We start from the raw sequence: 23342 nt of genomic DNA on the forward strand, positions 1-23342 counted from the left end.
ATATGCTTCATACTAAAAATACATTTTTTTTTCTAATTTGTAAAATCAACAATTTTCAAATATATTATATGTATACCTAAAGGAAAGTCACTAATGATAAGCTAACGTGGCAATGTGTACAGCTGGCTCCCAGACATGTGAGCGAGATTCATGCCCTTTAAAATGTGTATGTTTCCTGACATCATGTCAAGTGACCTCTATAGTAATTATTTCACTGTCTAATGAAACATTTGAATTCCCAGAGAAAAGGGGAGGGATGACACAGACTAATTGCACTTGGAAGCCTATTCAAACAGCCAGGCTATGTGAGTATTAAAAAAAACGCCATATTTAATGACCATTTTATTATGCCTCTCTGTGGTTGTGACATGAGGTCCTTATGTTTAAATTGGAATAGCATTGTTAATGCACTGAGCATCACACAAACCATAGGTCAGAGACAGTTAAGCACTATCCCTCTGGTTTCCAGTGGGGGTGACAAACTGTAGTTTAGCAAAACTGGTCAGGCCGCAGGGTGGACATCCCTGCAGCTCTATATAATCACAAAATCTTTGGGCTAATCCTTGGCCCACAGAGTCGCCTGTAAATCACCTATGCAAAGGCCTACCCTATCACTTCGGCATTTTTAAGTGTATTGCACAAAATTTTCTCCTGCAGGCACCTCCTCGCAACGCGAAAACGATGCATAGGCCTTTCCACTGGCAATTCATTTGTTGCCGATGGAAAGGGATTTAGGAGGGATAAGTGGCCCACAGTAGCATAGATCTATCGCAGGCAACTACATCTATCCATGGGACATAAGCCTCACTGCTTCCATCTCTTGTCCTCAGATAATTCTTAGGGACATGATTATCTGAGAAGAGGCAGGTAGGAGACACTCTGAAAATAAATGTTTGTTTGCTTTCTATTCAGTAAAGAAAAGGTAAGTAAGACATGAGCGGGAAAACGTCAATCCACATGAAAACAGTAAGAAACGAGGCAGCATAAAAGGGCTGGAATAAGTAATGAAGGAATCCCAGCCCTGTAGCTTCAACTCCATATGGCTTGAAAAGCTGATTGATGGTTCACCACAGGAGGGAGCGAGCGGTGCAGCTCCCTCCCTCAGCTCAATCTCTTCACAGAGCTTACAAAGGAAGGCAAGAGAACTCCATCTTGCAAATACACCTCCTTGCTCTAAGGGGCTACCTGCTAAACATCCTACGAGCAGACACAAATATCCTGCTACACACACACACACACACACCATCTACGCTTCCAGGTCTATTGTAGGTAATCACAGTTCAGGGACCTAGCCATGTCTGAGGTAAACCAGCAGTGTGCTCATTAATTATCTCACCTTTGTAGGCACATTTTTTTTTCCAAAAGGTCCATTTGATGAAAAGGACAAAATATAGTGTTGTTCTGACTCATAACATGTACAGCAGCCACAGATAAACCCCTTGTTAGCAATTAGCTGCTATTGGGGCCATCCAACAATGTCACTTATTCAACAAAGGCTTCCTGGCACCTAGTGAGACACTAGAAGATTTTTTTTTGCAGAACATAAATATTCTAATCTGTTCTGGCCTGAATAAAACTCTGTTGTGCAAGCGATTTGACAAAGAGAATCAATACAAGGATATCTGAAGCAAATTCCTTTAGAAACGAGCTGCACCTATCTTTGCATTTCAGTTAGCTTCTGCATGTGTACAGGTGTTTTTTCTGAGCTGATTTAGGCCTTATGCAGATCACTGATTTATATGCAAGTAAATGGATCCAAGGGGGATTTAGAAATCACATGCATTGGATACTGTTGAAGTGAATAATCTGTATTTTATTTGATGAAAATATACTCAAAACATTATGGTCATTTAAAAAACCTTTGGTGTTCCTGTCACAATACTCTCTGGCATAAAAACCTGTCTTCTTCTAGGCCCAAAAACAGATTCCAGGAAGCCTTTTTGTGAGCTACACAGCCTCACAACCAATGCAGCTGCACAATGCAGGCCAGTATTATCAGTTTGGTCTGCATGGAGAAGTCAATTTAACTAAAGCAGAACTCCTTCAGAAAGATACAGGAAAGGTAAGCCAAAAGTTTCCCTCTCATATACACATACATACAATATATATGTATATAAGACTGTTGCACAAAACAAGTTGTACATACCAAATTTAAAATCCCCGCAGACATATTTCTGAGGTATCATTCTGCCAAATGAAGTATACAGCATAGTGGTGATTGTTTATGTAAGATGCTGAGGCACTGGAATGATCAGAATGAACAAACATAAGCAGATACTCCAGCTGGTGAAAAACTGCATAAGCGGAGACTTTTCTGTACATTATTGATATTACTAAATACATTTCACTTTTCTTGGAAGCAAAGCATAACATTAAAAACAATACCATTAAAAACAACTAATTTGCATGTTTAAACATAAAGGAGAGTCACAACTTTTTAGGTATAAAACTACACTGGCAGCAATGTTTTTTAATTGCTCTTATTTTTGCTCTCCATGGGAAACTTCTAGATTGGCAATTGTCAAGGAAAGTGTGATGGTAGCTCCTGTACAACAAACAAAGAAGAAATGTTGCATGATCAGTTTGCAACAGTTATACACACCTTATTAGGAGAAAATAATGGAATACTAGTACAAAGTACACTCACCTCGCCTTTAAACATTATATGATACATAGAATGAAATCTAGGACAGGCCTATACTTTACAGTTTACAATCCAGAAGTAAAATTATGTTCTGCAAATTGGTCATCATTACGCTCATCCCACTGCCATTTCACATTGACCAGAAGGTTAACAGTTAAGGCTGCAGCCAACATAAATACACAGAGGAATAGAGGTAATCCTAAACATAGCAGCAGACAAAGGTCAAAAGACATTGCAATGGCAGCACAATTATCTGCTGTGATAAACTGGCCCCAAAGATTTTAGAAAATTGGATAATTAAAACCACCCCCCTCCCCCCCCATCAAATAATTAAGTCACCATCACATTCATGCACAACTAACATCTCCTCCTTCACATAACCACCTTGTAATAGGAGAGCATTTTCATTTACCTGTGACAAGAGCCAGAGTGGTACCAAAAACACAGTAAATGCGGCAAGTATCTCTTTTAATAAACTGTCACAGAAGAAACAGGGAAAATGTGCTTCCAGCTGAGAACAGATTGATGGGCACAGAATCCTTCAGGCATTAGACAGCATTATGCAGCTCACACAAGCTCACAGAGCTGTATTATTGGAGCCAGCACTCTCCGTCAAAGCCAATTACCCCTGGGAAAATCTGGGGAGAGGGGACTGGGCTTTATAGACACCTTCTGTAACTGTCAAATGCAGTCCACTGGAGGAAGGAGAATATTTCTGTTGTCTAAATCCCACTTGCATGATCTGTTGTACGCTGGCATTCTAAACAAACTGCCGGAGAAACTGCCGGAGAAATAACGCTTTGAGGTAAAATTAGGGATATCTGCTATTTTGGAAAGATCATTACTCTTCTGAACAGAGCTGTTAGCTACAAGAATCTGTTTAGTTAGAAAGTGACAGCACAGGTAACAAAATACCTGGTTGCCTTATTTTATTCACACTTTCACATAGAAAGCAAGTTTTTTTTCTTGCAATCTACACATCCACTTCTTTTCCTAAATAAGAAAATATCTTCAATTCAGTTCCTAAATGCACAAAAATCCCAATAACTACCGTTAAGGAGAGAGGTACTGGGTATTTATATTTTACAGTGATTCAACAATGGGAACCATTCCTGCAAGTGGCAGCAGCCTTGATAGATTTGTGGGGAAACCAGTACTAACCACTGCTCTTCTGTGACAAAAACATGATGAAAAATGGTACTATGCATTCCTGGCTTTCCCATACAATTATTTTTCATAAACATGAAACCACACATTAAACCACCAGTTCTATAACACAAAAAGCAGTGAAAATATTTATAGTTTTGCAAATCCTTTATCAAGCAGTATAAATCCCTTTAATTACATAATTAATATAGATGGCAATCTTCCAGGTATTTACCTTTGCATAGTTTCCTGTTCTTCTGCTATGTGTAATAAATCTGTATATAAATGGGAACTGCCATATTGTTTGTCTCAGTAGAGGCTCAAATGAAGAGTCACACAGCAGCTGTTTTGTGATCGTCTACAAACAGGTCTTAGCTGAAAAGAAATTTGGCAGATAATTTATAGAATTAGAGAAGAATTAGGCCAAATAAACAGGCATACATTATACAAATAAGTAGTTAACAGCACCTAGCTTTATATATATATATATCACCAAGATACTGTTCTTTGTTAGGGCTCTGGCACACGGGGAGATTAGTCGCCCGCAAAAAATCTCCCTGTTCGTGGGCGACAATGTAAGTCGCCGGTGGGATGGTACACGCGGTGGCGCGATTTCGGCAAATCGCCCAAAATGCCTCGCGAGGCAACTTCGGCGATTTGCCGAAATCGCGTGTGCCATCCCACCGGCGACTTACATTGTCGCCGGTGGGATGGCAACTCGGGGAGATTAGTCGCCCGCGAACAGGGAGATTTGTCGCGGGCGACTAATCTCCACATGTGCCAGAGCCCTTAAGGACTAAAGGACAATCACTTAGCTAGCATATCCAGTTCTTTTAGCAATAAACAGACACTCATTGGGACAGATATTATGCTTTATATTAGCCAAGTTCATATTTACAGTCATGGCCGAAATTGTTGGCACCCCAGAAATTTTTCCAGAAAATCAAGTATTTCTCACAGAAAGGTATTGCAGTAACACATGTTTTGCCATACACGTGTTTATTCCCTTTGTGTGTATTGGAACAGAACAAAAAAGGGAGGAAAAAAAGCAAATTGGACATAATGTCACACAAAACTCCAAAAATGGGCTGGACAAAATTATTGGCACCCTTTCAAAATTGTGGATAAATAAGATTGTTTCAAACATGTGATGCTCCTTTAAACTCACCTCGCAAGCTACAGGTGTGGGAAATATAAAAATCACACCTGAAATCAGATAAAAAGGAGAGAAGTTCACTTAGTCTTTGTATTGTGTGTCTGTGTGTGCCACACTAAGCATGGACAACAGAAAGAGAAGAGAACTGTCTGAGGACTTGAGAACCAAAATTGTGGAAACAATATCAACAATCTCAAGGTTACAAGTCCATCTCCAGAGATCTAGATTTGCCTTTGTCCACAGTGCACAACATTATCAAGAAGTTTGCAACCCATGGCACTGTAGCTAATCTTCCTGGGCGTGGGCGGAAGAGAAAAATTGATGAAAGCTTGCAACGCAGGATAGTCCGGATGGTGGATAAGCAGCCCCAAACAAGTTCCAATGAAATTCAAGCTGTCCTGCAGGCTCAGGGAGCATCAGTGTCAGCGCAAACTATCCGTCAACATTTAAATGAAATGGAACGCTATGGCAGGAAACCCAGGAGGACCCCACTGCTGACACAGAGACATAAAAAAGCAAGACTACAGTTTGCCAAAATGTACTTGAGTAAGCCACAATCCTTCTGGGAAAATGTCTTGTGGACAGATGAGACCAAGATAGAGCTTTTTGGTAAAGCACATCGTTCTACTGTTTACCGAAAACGGAATGAGGCCTACAAAGAAAAGAACACAGTACCTACAGTGAAATATGGTGGAGGTTCAATTATGTTTTGGGGTAGTTTTGGCGCCTTGAATGTGTGCAAGGCATCCTGAAATCTGAGGATTACCAAAGGATTTTGGGTCGCACTGTAGAGCTTAGTGTCAGAAAGCTGGGTTTGCGTCCAAGATCTTGGGACTTCCAGCACAACAATGACCCCAAACATACGTCAAAAAGCACCCAGAAATGGTTGGCAACAAAGTGCTGGAGAGTTCTGAAGTGGCCAGCAATGAGTCCAGATCTAAATCCCATTGAACATCTGTGGAGAGATCTTAAAGTTGCTGTTGGGAAAAGGTGCCCTTCCAATAAGAGAGACCTGGAGCAGTTTGCAAAGGAAGAGTGGTCCAAAATTCCCAGTGAGAGGTGTAAGCAGCTTATTGATGGTTATAGGAAGTGACTGATTTCAGTCATTTTTTCCAAAGGGTGTGCAACCAAATATTAAGTTAAGGGTGCTGATAATTTTGTCCAGCCCATTTTTGGAGTTTTGTGTGACATTATGTCCAATTTGCTTCTTTTCCTCCCTTTTTTTGTTCTGTTCCAATACACACAAAGGGAATAAACATGTGTATAGCAAAACATGTGTTACTGCAATACTTTTCTGTGAGAAATACTTGATTTTCTGAAAAACATTCTGGGGTGCCAACAATTTTGGCCATGACTAAGTATACATGCTGCTCTATTAGAGGTCAAGAGTTATAAAAACTTATATCACCAATACATTTATGGATTTGACAGCCACATTTGAGGTTAGTATAGCCCCAAAAGTGGTAGGAAAATTAAACAGTTGTGATCTGCTGCAGTAGGGGGTGAATGGGTGGATTACAGAGAGAAACCCTTGAAGCTAGTGAGGTCCCAGATACATAGAATAAGTCACTGAAGAATCATATTTACCAGTAATAAGGCCCAATCATACTCTGGCTGACAGCTGATTAAGATGTCCTTTAAGACCAGTTTTACTTTTACACATTGACACTAGTACAGGTATGGGATCCCTTATCCGGAAACCCGATATCCAGAAAGCTCCCGAATTACAGAAAGTCGGTCTCCCATAGACCCCATTTTAATAAAATAATTCAGATTTTTAAAATGGATTTCCTTTTTCTCTGTAAAAATAAAACAGTGCTTTGTATTTGATTCCAATTAAGATATAATTCATCCTTACTGGATGCTAAATAATCCTATTGGGTTTAATTAATGTTTTATTGATTTCTTAGTAGACTTAAGGTATGAAGATATAAATTACGAAAAGACCCCTTATCCGGAATACCCTTGGTCCCGAGCATTCTGGATAACAGGCCCTATACCTGTACTAAATGAAATGTCAAAGGGCCAAATAAAATGTCAAATACTAGGGGAGCCCGACACACCCAAAGCTATATTTTCCAAATAATCGGGGGAAAAAGGTATTCACGAATAGTTGCACTCTACCTAATTAATTTTTCCAAGAGGCAGCTTCAAACACTACAGCATCTTAGCTTTTAATATATCTCCAGCTTAAATTGTCAACTAGCAGCAAAAACCACAAATCAAAATTTATATTGTCAGCAAGTTGAACACTACAACATCAAAAAATGATAGAATAAGAAAGAAACCTCTAACTCAACTGTACAGAACAGCAGGCTTGAGAGAGAACATAGCTCTAATAATAAATAAACAGTATGGTGTATCTTTCTACAAGTAGTACTTCAACTTGCACAATGTATTGATTTAGTTCAAATATATAATTTAGCACCATGGGTTTACTAATGTACAGTTCAGCAGCTGGGAACCTCACCCTGCAATTAGCAAGAACAAGTAGGTACTCAAGATTATTCAGTTAGGTTTCTTGCACTAAGGCTAATGCACCACGGAGAGTTAAGCTGTCCAAGATAAATCTCTGCTACCGTGGGTGACTAATCGCTCCAAAATGCCTTTCCACTGGCAACAAAGTGAATCGCCAGTAGAAAGGCATACACATTTTTCCAAAGTCACATGAAGTTTCCTCCTGCAAGCGACTGTTATCTCCGTGGGGCATTAGCCTTTATGCTCATTTAGAGTAAACATCATCAAATAATCCAAAAATGTTTAATTGGCATGAGAAATATGATATCTCTTGTGCAAATAAATAAACCTTGATTATGCTACAAAAACAGAATACTATTGGTAGAGAATGCCTCTGACATGATATAGTTACAGACCCATATTCTGTCTCAGAAGTGAGATTTCATCACTTCTCTTACTTAATATGTCGATCAGGCAGCAAACTGGCCTACAGAAGATATTACAATGCATAATTCATCTATTCTTTCCTTTTCGTGAAACAATACTTTTATATTCATGATACATCTGCATCTTGCTGTTGCACTCTGAAATTAATCTTCACAATTCATTGGCAGAGCAGAGAGCTCCCAGGCTAATAAGATTCTCATACAAACTAATTTTACCCCCACTTTCAGCTTGAGACGACTGCAACATGGAAAGGAAATGATCAAAGAACTATGGTAAGCAGAGACCTGATACAAAAAAAAGGCTGGAAAGCACTGGACTGAAGGGACACAACCAAATATTTGCATTCTGACAAATACCAAATACATCAGATTAATCTGAAATGAAAACCCTAATCTGCATATGCATAGCTGAGAAAAACCTAAAATAATAATATGATTTTATGGGTTCAGTCTGACACTGTTTGCAGGGTAGAAAGCATATTGTATAGCCCCATGCAGTCAGTTTTGTAGCTTAAAGGAGAAGGAAAGGCTAATAAAGAGTTCATCTCAAGCTGCAGGCATACAGTCACTTCTCTCAATAGTGCCCTTAAGTCTCCCCATATTTCTTCCGTTCAGATGATCAAAAGCCTCATAGGAAAAAAAAATGCTGAGCTGTGTAAAGAAAGTTCCCATAATGCCTTGCTCCTGCACCAAGACTGGTATACATGCTCAGTGTGTAAGACTATGAGGAAGCTTCCTGCTGATTGGCTCAGATCCACATTCCTAAGGGGGGGAGGGAGTTCTTGACATTCTTGAGGGAGGGGAGAGCAGGAGAGGGGAGAGAGCTGCGAGCTGCATGTCTCTGGCACAGGAAAACAAAGACAACAAATCCTGTTTCTTTTGACAGAACTCAGTGCAGCGTTTCTGTGAGTGATTATGGCTGTATTTACATAGACCTTTCTGATAAAGTTTTTACCTTTCCTTCTCCTTTAAGGGGTACCATTGTGAAAAAGAAAATTTTATATAAGCATTATCCTATGTAAATACACTTTGTAAATATGATTAAAAACTGTGTACCTTTTTTAAAATTGAGTTACTCCTTACTATTTCAGAGTCAGCAATTTCTCCCTGCAGGCAGGGGCTGAAGTCAGATTTTGACTGACAGGCAGGTCAGATACATTGTCTAAACAAAGGAAGAACACAAACCAATGTATCAGAGTTAACCATTCTTCAAAATAACCAACTCCAACACAAAGCCTGCATGAAGTAAGACAGATTGCTGAAAGGGGAATAGTGAGTAACATGATTATATAAGGAATTATAATCAGCTTTGTAATTGATTATATTTAGAAAGTTACTTATTTTCATGAGCTCAAGCAGACTTCTAAAATTTAGTTTATACAACAGACCTCCTTTAATCTGTACATAACTCTATAATGAAGAATAGTGAGCACAGTGTCCCTCTTCCAAATGCAGTCTGTATCATTCAGAAATTCAAAACTTAATATATAATTTAACTTTGAATTTCTAAAATAGTTTGCTAGGTCATTTTAGCGAAAACACAAAACTGTGTAAGTACAAAATATGGATACTGCTTCACTATACCATGCACTTGGTACACACAAAACTGTGTAACAGCGCACAAATCTAATGTAAAGTGCACAGCAACAAGGTCATAAAAAGCCAAGATCAATAATCTGTTTTGTTTTTTAATTATCCTGTACTTGTTGAGTAACCAAGAGTATATAAACTTGTGCCTCTATACTCTTTGGAGAGATGTGGGTTGGCATAGGCAGCTCTTTGAGTAATAGCTAGCAATCACGAAAAGAGGCTACAGACACAATGTAGGTTTGTGAATTCTCACTTTCAGTCTGTGGTAGGTCTACTAGGGACCACTGGCTTTCTGTACTTTTATGAATAAAAAACAAGAGGGGTAATTTACAATGCCTGCAGAGCGCAAAAAAGGGCACTATTGGAATCACAGGGCATTATGAACAGTCGCAGGCCTCTGCAGGTGCCTGTGGACTGCTGTTCAAATCTAGTGTGGCCTGTGTTAGTTTATGCTAGATTTAAAAGTGGCAGGCTGGGGGTGGCAAAGAGACGGCCCCCCTCCTGCCTCTTACCCACCCTATCGTGCACATTAGTTAGGGAGCAGAAGGGCATTGGGGCCCTGTACTTCCGGTCTGGCAAAAGCACTTTGTACTCTTGCACTTGCACCCCAGGCTTGTAAATGAGCCCTAGTGTTATATTAGAGAGCCTAATTGCTAACCTTCCTGTCACGGCCTATGTAACGTGTATTAACTTTACAGCTATCTCTTGTACCGCGCTTTAGGTAAAACTATTGGCCAATGTACTGTACTGTGCACTCAGCTTGAATCGTACAGGAATTCCTCCGCAGCGCAGCAATTTATTAAAAAAAAAAAAAAAACTACTCCAGCGCAGTCCCTGGAAAGTGGAACACTGTCCAGAACAAGGTGATTAGCCATTACACTAACTGCCCTATTGGATGGGCACCCTCCTATTGTTTACATTATACTACAATTTTTTTTATTTTGTATTTTCCAGTTCTGCTGTTCAACTAGAGTAGTATATTTTTTATGAAAATGGTTTATTTAGATAAAACAGTGTTTCGAATACAGTTGTTTTATGTACTATATTTTGGACACAGTAACAGGATGTTTACATTGAAATGGATTCCATATTTCCGGAATTTAAGCCTGCAACACACTAGGATGGGGCAGCCGCTGATGTAGTATCTCTTCTTCTATTAAAGTAGCAGCAACTGGCCATGGCCAAGAAATCTATACACTAACTAACACACACTGCACTTGTTTAGTTATGTGTGTCTTATACGGGACCATAAGTAGCCAATTAAGATAAGGTAACATTTAAGAATGTTTTTATAGTAATTGATTTGCTGCATTTTTTACATTTAACACTAAGATGCATAAATGATTATTCGATATATATTAGGAAAGTGCCAGCCTTTGACAAATTAAACACTTGGGAAAATAATCTTATACTGTGAGCATATAATGAGCAGATGCCTGGAATTCCATAAAATATGTATGCCTATAATAATTGGTTCCAAATCACAAAGCAACTGACTAGAGGGTCATTAATGGAGTTATAAATCCATTTGTATATAACTTTTCTTTTTCTGGGGGGGGGAAATTTACAGTCCAAAAGGGAGCAACACTATAAACCTAAAGAAAGATTTTAAGGAAGCCAAACAAATTACACCATCTTACAAAGCTAGGACCAGTTCCAGTGAATTGATATATTAAAAAAACCTCTTGACCAGGATTTCCCAGTTTTTTTAGTGTTTTGGTTATTCTTTCATCTAGTCCGCTATATAGCACTGCGTACATAAGTAGGGATAATTATATATATATATATATAATAAACATACACACACACACACACATCTTAACTCTAGCTAAACACAGCCATGTTTTAGCAGTGCAGGGTACAAGGACAAATGACATGCCCAAGGTCACAAGTAGGGAGCACTGTCATTACAAGCAGGGTTTCTAACCTCAGAATGAACTTCAGTCATTTATTACACGTCAAAAAACTCCTCCTATCAATTGCGTCAGTTGTATTAAGGTATTCAAGCAATCAATCTCCCATGCGCAAGAGAACACAAATGGAGCACTCAACCCCTTTTTCCTCCCTAGACTACTACAGAAGCTAAGGCCTTTCATAATTATAAATCTCCCACCTATCTTTAATGTTTTGATCTTTTGTCAACCCAGCAGAAAAGCATCAGAAAATCTAAATTATTTGTTATGTATGGTTTTCACACTCACTGCGTCTTGTCACGGTGAGCGTGTGGCAATGCCTCACACTGACAGTATCCATTTCCTCTTGCACGTCTCGTTTGTGGAACACACATTAAATGTATATACAAAATGAGACCTCTCTGCACTTTGTGGTGTTTGTTGGCTGCAGAATTCCCCTGACACCATTCGCCTTCAACAGATGACAGTTTAGCGTGTTGTATTTTCCCCCTCCCATCCTTGCCTTTGTAATCAGTGGCATCAACGTCTGACGGAAGCTGTTACAATGGAGCAGCAGAGTGTGTGTGTATGCTATCTCCAGCTTTCCCAGAAGATTCATTACACTTCCATTAGAAAGTCAAATCAGGCAACTCTGCAGTCAGCAAGAAGCTCACATGAAAGCAGCCCAGTAGAAAAGAATCTATATTTATATTAGAGGGCATTTATCCCTTTAAAAACAAATACATAACACAAGAGCTTTCTTTATTCTCTTTGAGAAGCATATGCCGATGTTGTTTAACCACGGCAAGGTACACTCATACAGATCACTTTCTTTTACTATGAGAAATTCATCATCATATAATTAAATTTGTTTTTTTTTTTTAAAAAAATGTATTTCATATGGAAAATGAAGTGGGGGATTCTATTATTAAGCATGTATACAACAAGTGCAGAATTTAGAGCAGCTGTATGCAATATAAATCAAGGCCCTCTCTACATTAACGACATGTTAAAAAAAATAATTCATTAGAATTTTACCAATATTTTTGCAGCTCTATACCCTCACCCCTAACTGACTTATTATGTGGCTTTACGGTGCAAAAGTGCACAGGGAACATTCTTAAATGGTAAAAAAAAAAAGAATTCTTTGTTTTGTACATGAGTGTTTACATATTTACTGAAGAAGGAACAACAGAAATGTTTATATTTATCTAAAATAGAGTAGTATTTAAATGTGACTAACTGCATGGCAAAGAATATCTTAAAAACATGAAATTATAAGGGCATCTAACTCCTTTTTCACCTTTAAGCTGGCCATACACGTGGCGATCTCACGATGTTTCGTACGACCGTCGGTCGCACGAAACATCGTCAGATCCGCCACACACCATTCAGGGCTGAATCGGCAGGTAAGGAGGTAGAAACAATAGGATTTCTACCTCCTTCTGCCGATTCAGCTCTGAAGGGAGAATTTTGGTCAGGCGCCTTCTATGGCGCCCGATCAAAATTTTCTAACTTGGCCGATCGGCGAGCCGACCGATTTCAGCAGCTTCCTGCGATATCGGTCGGCTCGCTGACATGCCATACACGAGGTTTCGTACGATAATATCGGTGCGTGTATGGCCACCTTTAGACTTGTCTTCTTAAAACATCTAAATGTATAAATTACATTTGTGTTTGTTTTTTTATTGTGCTTATGATGGTGTTGCTTACTTTGCAGATTCTGCCTTACATATGATTCTATTGTAATCTGGTTCCTTGAAACCACTCTTCCTAGAAAAAAAGGAGCATGACCCAGGAGCCAAATGGATAAGCAAAGAATCTCCTACTACTAAAACAAAGAACAAGGTGTTTATGAGTCTTTCTATCTTTATTCATTATGCCTTCACATATATTAAAGGGTCAATTCAAATAAAATGAGGTAAAAGAGAGTCCAGAATAATTAAGTGATTCATGCCTGGGCCACCTAGCATAGCCTTCCTGCATAACAAATCTGTCAGCAATACACCAATTGCCTTTGAAAGAAAACAGTAAGAGATGTATTTAATAATGGGTTAAGAGGCATTGCTGAGCTATATTACCCTTCTGAATTGATAAAGATAGCTCCAAAATCCCTGACCTGATCGGAAATGCACTCATGGGTTCAGGCAATTTGAATTTAAGTGTGAATGTGTAAGCAATTTTGAGTCAATTTTTGTCAGGTTATAAAAAATGTCAGGCTGACAAACTCTAAAGACGGCCAAACCTAAGCAGATCTTTGCCCAATATGGTTACCTATCTGGTGGCCCATATAGGACTGAAACAATCTTTTGACCCTTGGGCCAATGATCAGATCATAACAAAGGCCAGTGCAGGCCACCAGGAGAGAACCACATCCAATGTGGTCCTCAGCCCTATGGAATTCTCAAACTTCCCCAATAGATATCCTGCCCATTTTGTGCTCTATATATATGTTGAAGAGAAGTCTAAAGAGACTGAATGGCCAGCTCAAATACCACCATGTGCCATTACCCTATAACAGTGTTACTGAGGGCCAGAATTATTCTGGCCTACATGGTGGAGGCCAGTAATGGAAGCCAGTTTTGACCACTCCCTTTTTTAAACCACACCCATGTTATTACAAGAGCTTTTAAGAACATGCCAACATTAATGGTGGTAGCACAGCAAAAACCCAAATGGTTGGTGCTCACTGCAGGGATATCACCATTCATATGTGAAAGAATTATATTATGTCATATTAAGACACACCCTTAAATTCATGTGACTCCTCCTCCCCTGTGGATAGCAAATCAACCCCAGCATATAATTACACACCTTAGGGACCATATAATTACTATTTTCAAATCCTAACAAACTTCTAGAACAGACCCCTGCAGGTTCACCTCCCACAGGCAGTATAGGGCAAGAAGAGTATGGCACACACTGGCAGCATAGGGCAGGAAGATTATGGCACAGACAGGCAGCCTGCCAGCCTGCCCTATTTTGCCTGTTTGTGCCATACTTTGTATGCTCTATGCTGTCTGTGTGTTCCAGTCTGCCTGAGGTGTGAACAGATGAACAATGTGGTGCTTACAGTCTGAGCCTGAGGTGTGGACAATGCAGGGGGGGAGGACAATGTAGGGATTAAAAGGCGCGAACAGTACAGGGGATTACATGTCTAAACAATACAGGGGGGGGTTTACAGCCTGAATCTGAGGTGTGAACCATGCAGGGGACCAGTTAATCTCAGTACCGATACCATTTAAATCAAAGGTAAGCAGTCACAGCAGCCACACATGTGGGGGGCACACAGAGGGCTGCCAGTTGGACAGCCCTGCCCTATAAACTGGGTACTGCTGCTTCTCCTGAAGTAAAGTAATATATCTTCCAAAGAATTCACTAAAACACTGCACCCTAGTGGCAAAAACTATAAACAAAAATTGTAAAATGCTTGATAAGCTTTACAGGGAAATAATGTTCCATTGAGGCATCACTTATCCTTAGCAGCACCTCATCAAAACCAGCCATTCAATATATGCATAGTCTACAAAACACAAAACTGGTCGGCACAGTTTTGCACATTGTATAAGAGAACATTCTCTCTGTGATCCACATTTTTATGCAATATTAAATGGGGAGTTGGAAAACCTTGTCAGAGAAGATAAATTAAAGCAAAGAAAGATTTACAAGGTTTCTGGTGGAAGTGTTTGTCATGCATAAACAGTCCAGTCCCTAAAGACTTTAAATCAGAAAATTAATTTCAATTGGACAGGCGCCTGTAAGACTGTTTAATTCTGTTCAAGATGCAGAGCTGTAAGAGAAGCAAGGAACACATATACTTTGGCTTCCAATGCACAAGAAATATATTATATATATATATATATATATATATATATATATATATACACACACAGTGGCTTGCAAAAGTATTCGGCCCCCTTGAACTTTTACAGCCACAAACATCAATTAATTTTATTGGAATTCCATGTGAAAGACCAATACAAAGTGGTGTACACATGAGAAGTGGAACGAAAATCATACATGATTAAAAACATTTTTTACAAATAAATAACTGCAAAGTGGGGTGTGCGTAATTATTCAGCTCCCTTTGGTCTGAGTGCAGTCAGTTGCCCATAGACATTGCCTGATGAGTGCTAATGACTAAATAGAGTGCACCTGTGTGTAATTTAATGTTAGTACAAATACAGCTGCTCTGTGATGGCCTCAGAGGATGTCTAAGAGAATATTGGGAGCAACAACACCATGAAGACCAAAGAACACACCAGACAGGTCAGGGATAAAGTTATTGAGAAATTTAAAGCAGGCTTAGGCTACAAAAAGATTTCCAAAGCCTTGAACATCCCACGGAGCACTGTTCAAGCGATCATTCAGACATGGAAGGAGTATGGCACAACTGTAACCCTACCAAGACAAGGCCGTCCACCTAAACTCACAGGCCGAACAAGGAGAGCGCTGATCAGAAATGCAGCCAAGAGGCCCATGGTGACTCTGGGAGAGCTGCAGAGATCTACAGCTCAGGTGGGGGAATCTGTCCATAGGACAACTATTAGTCGTGCACTGCACAAAGTTGGCCTTTATGGAAGAGTGGCAAGAAGAAAGCCATTGTTAACAGAAAACCATTAGAAGTCCCGTTTGCAGTTTGCCACAAGCCATGTGGGGGACACAGCAAACATGTGGAAGAAGGTGCTCTTGTCAGATGAGACCAAAATGGAACTTTTTGGCCAAAATGCAAAACGCTATGTGTGGCGGAAAACTAACACTGCACATCACTCTGAACATACCATCCCCACTGTCACATATGGTGGTGGCAGCATCATGCTCTGGGGGTGCTTCTCTTCAGCAGGGACAGGGAAGCTGGTCAGAGTTGATGGGAAGATGGATAGAGCCAAATACAGGGCAATCTTGGAAGAAAACCTCTTGGAGTCTGCAAAAGACTTGAGACTGGGGCGGAGGTTCACCTTCCAGCAGGACAACGACCCTAAAAATAAAGCCAGGGCAACAATGGAATGGTTTAAAACAAAACATATCCATGTGTTAGAATGGCCCAGTCAAAGTCCAGATCTAAATCCAATCGAGAATCTGTGGCAAGATCTGAAAACTGCTGTTCACAAACGCTGTCCATCTAATCTGACTGAGCTGGAGCTGTTTTGCAAAGAAGAATGGGCAAGGATTTCAGTCTCTAGATGTGCAAAGCTGGTAGAGACATAACCTAAAAGACTGGCAGCTGTAATTGCAGCAAAAGGTGGTTCTACTAAGTATTGACTCAGGGGGCTGAATAATTACGCACACCCCACTTTGCAGTTATTTATTTGTAAAAAATGTTTGGAATCATGTATGATTTTCGTTCCACTTCTCACGTGTACACCACTTTGTATTAGTCTTTCACATGGAATTCCAATAAAATTGATTTATGTCTGTGGCTGTAATGTGACAAAATGTGGAAAAGTTCAAGGGGGCCAAATACTTTTGCAAGCCACTGTAATATATATATATATATATATGCTCCTGTTTGCGCTAACAACACAAAGCAAATGTGTGTACAAGTATAGTGTATATGACATACACTATCCCAACTGAAATTTCATTTTTTCCATGGTGTGAGCACGTCACCAGAAAAAAAAAAAAAAAAAAAAACAAGTGAAACAATAAAATAGTGTAACTTTACCTGATTGCAGGATATATAATACCTGAGCATGTTTGTCAAAATGCCAGCAAACCTTAACATTACAACATGCTACATTATGCTGGTGTGTCAACAGTCAAAGACCAGAAAAAACTCCCTGGCCAAGTCAGAAACATGAAACAGAAGTAATTAGACAAGCCAAAGAAGACAAATGGTGATGCAAATGGTCATGGCACAGTCTTGTCAATGTGGATTATTCAAGTGCTGTAGGTCACCATGTCATTAGAATTTCTACTACACAAATGCAGGATGAAAAAAAATCTTACTGTCCACTTTAATTTCCGCAATTTGTTCCATTAAGCAGCCATATCTAAGATGCATGTCCTTCACAAATATAACTAAGATAACTATATAAGATATGTAAACTATTACAATCTGCAATTTAAAAGGAAAAATAATAAGCTCAAGGATTTATAGTTGTATCATATAATATCCATATAGGGGCCAGTCGTGTGGTTTGTATTACACAGACTAAGGGGCATATTTATTATAGTGTGCAAGCCAACACTACCAGTGATGCTGCCCACTGCAACCAATCAGCAATTAAATTTGAAACTACAATTTAGAAAACAAAAGCAAAGAACCGATTAGTTGCTATGTGCAACATCACTGGTGATGTTGGCTTACACACTATAAGGGCTCTGGCACACGAGGGAGATTAGTCGCTCAAGACAAATCTCCCTTGTTGCGGGCGACTAATCTCCCCGATATGACATCCCACCCGTGAAAATATAAATCGCACCACCGCGTATGCAATCCCACCGGCGATTTACATTTTTGCAGGTGGGATGTCATATCGGGGAGATTAGTGGCCCGCAACAAGGGAGATTTGTCGCGGGCGACTAATCTCCCCGTGTACCAGAGCCCTAATAAATATTCCCCTAACTAAACCCTGAAGAAGAGCTCTAAAAGCCTGTGTAGCATGTTGACTCAATAGCATGGTTGTCACACTGAGCTCAAGCCCTCCTTGGAGGTTCATCCTTTGTTCAGGGAGCCCCTTAACTCATAACTAGATTACAGGTATGAAAAAAGGTGCCATATTGTTATGAAATATGTAAGGCGATCACTTGGAGTAAACACTTCCTGAGGTCCAGATTTATCTAAGAGAGAAGAATAAACAGGAATTTTACTAAAATCACCAATTGCGTTCAAGCACAGCCCACACAGCCATAGTTTTCTGGATGGCCTGCCCTATTATTTAGAAAATTGAGTGAAATAAGGGATCCCAACCTACAGGTACCTACCAGCTTGGCCCATGTATAGCTTTTTGAAGAAATGGCCAATGAATGCAATCTTTTAGCCATTATTTACTGACCCTGTATTTCAATCTGGCACAGGAAGAAAAACTCTTGAGTAGGGCAGGTGAAACAGTGGTGATGATATACCCTGCAATTTTTAGTTTTCTGGAAAACATTTTAAAGCGAAACCATTAGCCTGACATAACTTAATTGTTCAAACGATACTTAGATATTCCCAGCATTAACCCATTAATGAATTTATTTATGCAACAAATTTAATCTTGAAGGGTGGGTTGGGATCATGGGAGATCAGTCATACCATTATTAAAGATCTGATAATTACATTTAAAAGGTGTGCTATTTAAGGTGCCAGAATTTCTCAATTTGCTGAGACAGCAAGGAAAGAAAATTACTCTGCCATTCAATGCAAATCAGTGGCAACATGACATGACCCACCACTTGTATGTATGTTACAAAGCATCTCACATAGTTAAGAGGTTACACAGAATTCTACATACTTAATTACAGTATTTACTCTGTTTCTACAGAGAAATTGCTTCATTTTTACAAATTGTCTTCATCAATCATCAGCTCAAGCCCTCAGTCAACTGGCTGCTGCAGGGTTACATAAGTAACATGCATAAATGCTAAAAACCTTTACATTTGTGCTGTTAAGATGCAAGTAATTAAATAATGCACTTATATAAACTTCAGTTATATTTTAGATCAAAATACTAAGCTTTAAATTGCAAAGTTACCCTTTGATACACTGTAGACAGCAATTCCAATAACTTGTTAAGGCTTTTTATATTACAACATACCCTATATTTTGGCATAAGCTGTGGGCACATACAAAAGAAGATTAAAAACAAAATTAAAAAATATTAATAAATTATATATATATATATATATATATATATAATATATGGCCATCGGCCAATTAAAAGCCTTCACTTAACCTCACTTTACATACAGCAGTGATTAGTGAAGCACCATGGGGAATAGTGTAATTAAACTAGGGAATCCCGTCACTTGTCAAACTATAAACTATTTAGAAGGGGAAGGCAACATGCATTTTCCACTTTTCTTGGATTAATAGGGTTCATTTTCAATACCTTTTTTGTTTGTTTGTTTTGTTGCTTTTTTTCCCCATTAGGAGGAAGTGGGCATTTTCCTTTACCTTTACAGTATTTACTTCCTGGTTTCAACAGAAAGCACTGAAATAAATGATCCCTAGCTCATGACAGCTTTAACAAAAGACAGTCTTGTACATGCAGGTACTGAAGTGTAACCTTACCTTTTCAGGGAAAGTTAATGCCATTGTTTTATTTAACGCTGAGCTAAGTCACAAGAGGGCAACCACTAACAAGAAATAAACCCAAGCTAAGGCAAACAAGATGGTGTCTTCAGGGAATGATTCACTGAACAACTGAGAAAAGGACAGTTGCCTTATAATTCACTTTCTCTGAATGCTACAGTTTTTGTGACTATTTCTGTTGTGGTCGGTGCCTCCCAAGAGGTGCCTGTGTAGCCTCTAAAAAGAGAATCTTTTATCCAAGTGGGAAAAACAAATCTCTTTCCTATAAAAGCCATACTTATACAGTGGAGATAAAAGATCTTCTAAAAAGGGAGCATGATAATTATTTGCGCAGTGTTGCCATTGCTAAACCTAGATTTTCATAAACTGAACTTTAAATAACCTGGCCCTTTCCAGGAAAATTTATTTTTCCTCACTTCCTTGTCAGAAGGCTGTAATCAACTGTGGCAAAAAATACTAGAAACCACCAACTAAAAGATAAAACAGTCTCTCGCCCCAGCCTGCCAAATGGCAATATATAAAGTTTAATTTATATTTAGGATTAGGCTCTATTAACCTGAAATAGCACCATTTACAATTTTCACAAGCTCATTAGAGGTTCAGAATATACAAAGCAGTATAAATCGTAAGTTCTATGTTCTCTTCAGCTTGGATAAAAGACTATACTTGCCCAGATTTGGTCAGGCAGTTTAGACAATTTCAGTCTAATCGTTCAGCTGTTTAGCCTGAAGAAACAGAACAGGAAGGTGGACATCAACTCATATGGTATCCACATGTTTAGCGGTCAGGCCGATTGCTCATTTTCCAGAGAATATCCACCACTCCTGATCTTTTCCACTTTCACTGCTAATATCACACACGGTCATAGGATGCCTACAACTGCCAGAAATAAACCAAAAACCACCAGTGCCTCTAACACAGAAGGTAAAACCATCTGAAAAAAATGCTCTACTGCCAATTTGTTTTCTCTAGAAACCACCTGTATTAGGTTTACATTAAACTCAACAGACGATGGCCATTTTCAAATAATTCTTTGTGTCCCAAATATTCCATGAGGTAGGTCCAAATGCTGTCTAAAACATTTTTAATATCAGCAAATTTTCAAGGGATTATCTAATCAAAATATATTTGCGTTGCTTACAGCAACAATGCATTGTTTAGTAGGCTTATGCCACATGTGGCAGATTCTCAGTCTGCAGGAAAGAGACTGAGAATCGCGCTTTTCTGTGTCTGCACCCAGAGCTACTGTGTCGCCCTGGGTGCAGGCACACAGAGCAGATTTCGGAGCCGAAATGCATACTCACATGATTTAAGATCTGAAGAATGAGAAGTCACATGTTAAATAAAATAAAAACACATCTAGGTTTTAAAGGACACTTTTAAATACTATAATTACTTTGGTTTAAACTGGTGCCTAAAAATAACAAGCAAACTATATTTTATTTCAGGGTTGGGTGGTAACAGTTGCATTTTGACAGGTATGGTATACATTCATTTATGCAATTGCTTAAGAAAGCATAAAATTCCCTTTTATCATAAAACAGCAATGGGATCATGCTTTATAGCTGAAATTCTAATATTTATAATTTGCTGTCAAACTGCCATCCATGACATCACCTTTCCAGTACAAGATGTAAAGCTTCTCTCTGTTCTCTAGTGTGCCACAGGCCTTCTGAAGCCTTAGTAAGTCACTTATCTGGTCCTGGGTTTAAAACGAAGCTTTTAAACAATGGCTTGTATCAAATAACACTATCAACTGACAACACAAGCTTGAGTTTTGGAAAGGCAGGAAAAAAACATCTGTCTTTTCCAAGCAGTAGGATACTGAATACCATGTCCCTTGCAACAATATAACAAACAGGAACAACATGCATATATTGTCCAGATGGTGAGCTTGATGGAAACATTCTTATCCATAAAAAGAAAGCAATGTGCTGAAACATTTGTTCCCCTTTTCGGTTTCCTTGAAATTAATTAAAGCCTGCAGGGCTAACATTTTTCCATTTTTAAGGTGGTTTATTTTATTATCAAGGGTACACAATGCCAAGAGATGTATCTAGGTGGGAAAGTGACCATAAACAGTTTTCCAGGTAATAAGGGCAATGACATACACAGAGAGATTTGTTGCCAGCCACAACCTTCCCCAAAATGCATTGCCATAGACTAACATTTGGATTAAGCCACTTTGCTGTGAGAAATATATTTTACTTGTGCTGATCCCAGTGTTAGTATATGGCAATGCATTTTCGTGAAGATTTTTAACCAGCCGTAGTAATTTTTTTAAGCTGCCTACAAATCCCTGTGTGTCGTTGCCCTGTAGGCTTGTGCGCTCTACAAAAATTATACAAAGATTATTATGGAAACTGTAACAATCCTATAGATTTTGCCATAGTGATGTTGTGACTTTAAAAATAACTCCCCATAATGTATTTCCATTCATAATGGGACGTTGTGATCAATTAGGGCCACACAAAATATTTGGAGATTAGAGATATGGAGGGAGCTGCTTTGCTCTACAGAATACACAATATACAATATTGTGTCAATGAAACACGTGGAGACCTAAACATGGAGTGGTTTTTTTTTTTTTTAATACAGATTTGTTGGATTTGTGGCATGGCAGCATGGTCTATTACTAAACAACCTTACGGAGCTAAATTTTAGCTTGACACGGTGCAGCATAGTTCCTTACTTGAGGTTAAAAAGAAGGCTTCATTTAAAGTTACATGTGAATCAGTGTTAATTGTAGAAAATGTATAAAATGAGACTCCATCACAACCAAAAGTTAGACCTGTGCCTCCTCACACCCTCTGTGACTATTTAGCAACTGCCTACCCTGTCTACACTGTACCTCTAGGACAGTGATCACCAACCAGTGGCTCGTGACTCGTGAGCAGCATCCTGTTACTAGATTCACATATGGATTACTACCATGTACACCTACAGAGCACACAGGGGGTAATTTATAAACACTAGGCAAATTGTGCACCTGGACAGCAACCAATATGATGTTAGCTTTTATTGTTCTGCTAATTGCTGATTGGGTGGCTATGGGTTACTGCCCAGGTGCACATTTGCCAAGTGTTTATTAATGAGCCCCACAATGTTTATGCAGCATCCTAGAAGACCTGAAGTCAGAAGATTATTACATTTATGGCTGCATGATGGGTTCTAACTTTATTAACAAGTGGCTCTGCTGCTTCCTATGGCCTGCAACCCTTAGCCTTAAAGGGGAAGGAAAGGCTAAGTCACTTGTTAGGCACCCCCAAGTGACTTAGATCGCTTACCTTGTACCCTGGGCTGGTGCCCCTGTTAGGAGAAAAAAGCACCAGCCCAGGGTACCTGTAGGAAGCGCTTCCTCCTTCCTTTTTCTTCTGCTGGCGAAATCCGTCGGCCGGCGCATGCGAAAAGGAAGGAGGAAGCGCTCGCAGCTACCCCGGGCTGGTGCTGTTCTCTCCGTACAGAGGCACCAGCCCGGGGTAAAAGGTAAGCGATCTAAGTCACTTGGGGGTGCCTAACATTTTGGCACCCCCAAGTGACTTACGACTTAGCCTTTCCTTCTCCTTTAAGGTGGCCACACACAGGCAGATTTCAGCTGCCAACTCGAGCCCTTTAGACCAATTTGGCAGCTTATCTGCCCATGTATGAGCATCCCCTACAGGCCTACCCGACTAATATCTGGCCTAAAATTGGCCAGATGTCGACCGGGCAGGTTTGACAGCATCGACTCGTTGATGTGATCCTTAGTACAACAGTGCCTATGCCCAAACTA

At 39.4% G+C, this 23342-nt stretch overlaps 1 protein-coding gene across 9 annotated transcripts in view; it reads right to left on the minus strand.

Annotated features, from left to right (window-relative positions):
• Positions 1–23342, minus strand: part of rere (arginine-glutamic acid dipeptide repeats) — a 210101-nt gene that overhangs the window by 164999 nt on the left and 21760 nt on the right. For 6 of the 9 annotated variants that reach the window (XM_031905585.1, XM_004916132.4, XM_031905578.1 and 3 more), the window contains exon 2: positions 4026–4165. The exons of 1 other annotated variant lie outside the window; for it this stretch is intronic. The gene's annotated coding sequence lies outside the window, so the exon portion shown is untranslated. Of the gene's footprint in view, positions 1–2146; positions 2243–4025; positions 4166–8905; positions 9012–23342 lie in introns of all 9 variants that reach the window. 2 more of the 9 variants (XM_031905580.1, XM_031905581.1) reach the window with 2 other exon arrangements.

This window comes from Xenopus tropicalis, chromosome 7 (genome assembly GCF_000004195.4).
Source record: "Xenopus tropicalis strain Nigerian chromosome 7, UCB_Xtro_10.0, whole genome shotgun sequence".
NCBI classification, from domain to species: Eukaryota; Metazoa; Chordata; class Amphibia; order Anura; family Pipidae; genus Xenopus; species Xenopus tropicalis.